A 4,021-nucleotide genomic window follows, 5' to 3' on the forward strand; every position below is an offset into this window, starting at 1 on the left:
TTTAACAGTATTTTTAATTTAATTAGGATCTTCTTGCCATTCATAAGGTCAGTGATCAGAATAATAATTTGTGCCTCTTTTGAATTTACAAAGATAAAAATAATGCATGATCTATTTGGTCCTTCCAACATCCTGTCAGGTAAGGGAGATCTTTTCTCCCATATTACAGTGTACAATCTGAGGCTCAGAAGTTATGAGACACACCCAGGGTAATCAGGCAGATACTGTCTTTGAAGATTCTTTTACCTTAAATTTATCATTTGCATATGAAGTCCAATGTGCGCATGGGAGGGGCTTGTGAAATTATGCCCTGTCTGTGACAGTGGAACTGATCTCTTTTAAGAAATGGCTCATAAAGGAAAGTGTTACTGGAAAGAGGACCCGCTGAGGTTCTAGGTTGAAGTGGCAGTTACTGTTGACTTTAAAGTGTTCTATGCCTAATCGGAGAAAATGGAATTAGTTGTTAAGTGAGAATATTAGAGCCATAAGGTACCTTTATGTCTTCTTTTACTGATGGGAAAATCAAGGCCCAGACAAAGGAATGGACCTAAGAAAGTCAGTGGCAAAGATTCCTGGCCTAGAAGACCCAAGTTTTTTGACTCCCCATCTAGTGATCTTTTTCTTTTTCTTTATTGTGGTAAAAACATAACATAAAATTTACCATCTTGATTATTTTTAAGTGTACAGTTAGGTAAGGTTAAGCATATTCACATTGTTGTTAAATAGATCTGAAATTCTATACCCATTAAATAACAGTTCCTCTTTTCCTTCACCCTAAAACCCCTGGTAACCAACGATTCTACTTTCTATTTCTATAAATTTGAATATTTTAGCTACCTCATATAAATGGAATCATACGGTGTATGTCTTTTTATGACTGGCTTCTGTCACTTTGCATAATGTCCTCAAGTTTTATTCCTGCTGTAGCATGTGACAGTATTTCTTTCCTTTTTAAGGCTTAGTTATACACACACACACATACATACCACATTTTGTTTATTCATCCATTGATGGCAATTTGAGTTGCTTCCACTTCTTGGCTGTTTTGAGTAGTGCTGCTATGAACGTGGGTTTGCAAATATCTCTTTGAGACTCAGTTTTCAGTTCTTTGGATATATACCCAGAAGTGGGATTGCTGGATCATATAGTAGTTCTATTTTTAATTTGTCTTCCATTGTGGTTTCGCCATTTTACAACCCAGTGCACAAGGGTTCCAGTTTCTCTACATCCTCCCCAACACTTATTATCTCTTTTTTTAATAGTAGTCATTCTTGTTAGAAATGCAAATTCTAAAAAAAAGTAAAAATAGTAGCCATCCTAATGGGGTGAGTTGGTATCTCATTGTGGTTTTGATTTGCATTTCTCTGTTAATTAGTAATGTTAAGCATTTTTTCATATGCTTGATGGCCACTTGTATGTCACCTTTGGAGAAATGTCTATTCAAGTCCTTTGCCCATTTTTTAATCAGGTTATTTGATTTTTTTATTGCTGAGTTGTAGGAGTTCTTTATGCATTCTGAATATTAACACCTTATCAGATATATGATTTGCATAGATTTTCTCCCATTCTGTAGATTGTCTTTTCGGTTTGTATATTATGTCCTTTGATGCATAAAAGTTTTTAACTTTGATATAGTACCATTTGTCAATTTTTGCTTTTGTTGCCTGTGCTTTTGGTGTTATCTCCAAGAAATCACTGCCAAGTCCAGTGTCATGAAGCTTTTTCCTTATGTTTTCTTGTAGGAGTTTCATAGTTTTAGATCTTACTGTTAAGTCTTTAATCCATTTGAGTTAATTTGGGTATATGGTGTAAGATAAGGGCCCAATTTCATTCTTTGGCACGTGCATATCTATCTATTTAGCTGTCCTAACACTATCTGTTGAAGACACTGTTCTTTCCTCGTTGAGTGGTCTTGCATTCTTTTCAGAGATAATTTAACCATATATGTGAGGGTTAATTTCTGAACTCCTTGTTCTTTTCCATTGGTTTGTTTGTCTTTATGCCAGTACCAAACTGTTTTTTTTTTTTTTTTGAGACACAGTCTCACTCTTTTGCCCAGGCTAGGGTGAGTGCCGTGGCGTCAGCCTAGCTCACAGCAACCTCAAAATCCTGGGCTCAAGTGATCCTCCTGCCTCAGCCTCCCGACTAGCTGGGACTACAGGCATGTGCCACCATGCCCGGCTAATTTTTTCTATATATTTTTAGTTGTCCAATTAATTTCTTTCTATTTTTAGCAGAGACGGGGTCTCGCTCTTGCTCAGGCTGGTTTCGAACTCCTGAGCTCAAACAATCCGCCCGCCTCGGCCTCCCAGAGAGCTAGGATTACAGGCGTGAGCCACCGCGCCCGGCCCAGCAGGGCCAATTTTGTGGTGGCTCTTGCTTTAGTGTGGGTGAAAGACTTGGTGAAGGTAAAGTCAATAGGCATCACAACTTCTGGGTTGTGGGAAGTAGAGATGCCAACTGCAAGACCAAGGTTTCAGGCTCTAGCAGAATCTGTTTTTGACCTCCCTTCTTCACTTCTTACTAATCTCCCTGGACAATTTCATGACTTCCATTTATACACTGATGAGTCCCAAAGCTAAATGTCCAACTCACCCCTCTCACCTGCCATCTAAACTCTTCTTTTAGCTGTCCTCAGGCTCTCCACAGCACAGGAGATGTATTCCTTCACGATAGTTGCTCAAAGGCTCTTGAATGATTTCTAAAACTCTGACCCCAGACCTTTATGCCCTTCCTTTCCTTTAACTCCATAGTGTCCTGAGGCTTGGAGCAGGACCATGAGCTGGGACTGTGTGATTTTTATGACACCGATGTTGGTAACTTGGGCTTCGACACATACTTTAGGTTTAAATTCGATTCAAGCAAACGTTTCCTAGGCACCCTTTCTGTGCATATGTGTGCTTTGATGCTGGGCACACATGAGAATCAGACATGGCCCCTGAGACTGTCTGAAAGCAGTTGACATGGACTGGGATAGCGTTTGAAACCATTGTTGATCACAAGCCTTGGAATCAGAGAGTCCTGGGTTTGAATCACTGTTAACTGGTTTTGATGCCTGAGTGAGTTGCTAACTTCCTTAATCTTGAGTTTCTTCATCTATAAAGTGGAGATAATGATATATCTCAGTACAGTTATATGAGATTTAAATGAGAAAATGTGGGTGAAGAGTCTGACAAATGGTGCCTTTCATTATGTCCAGGAAGTAATCATGGTTCCTCATGAGATTATATTCCCCCTGTTTTCCTCAGTATGGATTCTACCAAGACCACCTTCTGTTTTAAAGAAAGTCTCCCATGAGTATAGAGAGTAAATGGCTAGGATGAGGGACATTCCATAAAACGAAGGGCAATGGTTAAGTGTGCATAGATCCCAAACCATAGCCTTTCCAGCACTGTATTCAAACCAGCTGAATTAGTTATAGAATCCTAGAAACATACCATATTTATGGTTCAACTTGGGTATATAATTTATTATATATTATATAATAAGGTATATATATATACCTTATTGGGTATATAAGGAACCTTAGGTCCAAAGAGCCTTTGGACCTTTGGACCTAAGGTTCCTTGTCTGTAAAATGGGAGAGAAAGGTTTGGAAATATTCCTACCTCATAGAATAATTGTGAGGATTACCTATGATCATATTATTTTATGTGTACCTGGCACAATGGTTTTAGTATGTATGTGTGAGTTCTCCCTGATTACTTATATCTAATCTACCAAAGAGAAAGGAAAAAATGCATCCCTAGTCATCAGAGGCTGATCTAATAGAAAAACCAGAGGGGTTGGAGTTGTAAGTTTGAGGTCTCTAGTCCTTCAGTCAGTCATTTATCCAAGACTTAATAAGTACCTACTCAGTACCCAGCCCTGTATTGGGTCCTATTAGGGATGTAGGGCAAGTAATAATACCAGCCCCTGTTCTTATAGAAATGAGACACTCCCAGCTGGGCGCGGTGGCTCACGCCTGTAATCCTAGCTCTCTGGGAGGCCGAGGCGGGCGGATTGTTTGAGCTCAGGAGTT

General features: G+C 39.2%; 1 protein-coding gene across 1 annotated transcript in view; it reads left to right on the top strand.

Annotated features, from left to right (window-relative positions):
- Window positions 1-4,021, top strand: part of PPME1 (protein phosphatase methylesterase 1) — a 96,724-nt gene that overhangs the window by 75,804 nt on the left and 16,899 nt on the right. The window lies entirely within an intron of this gene.

This window comes from Propithecus coquereli, unplaced genomic scaffold, assembly GCF_000956105.1.
Source record: "Propithecus coquereli isolate 6110/MARCELLA unplaced genomic scaffold, Pcoq_1.0 Scaffold235, whole genome shotgun sequence".
Taxonomy (NCBI): Eukaryota; Metazoa; Chordata; class Mammalia; order Primates; family Indriidae; genus Propithecus; species Propithecus coquereli.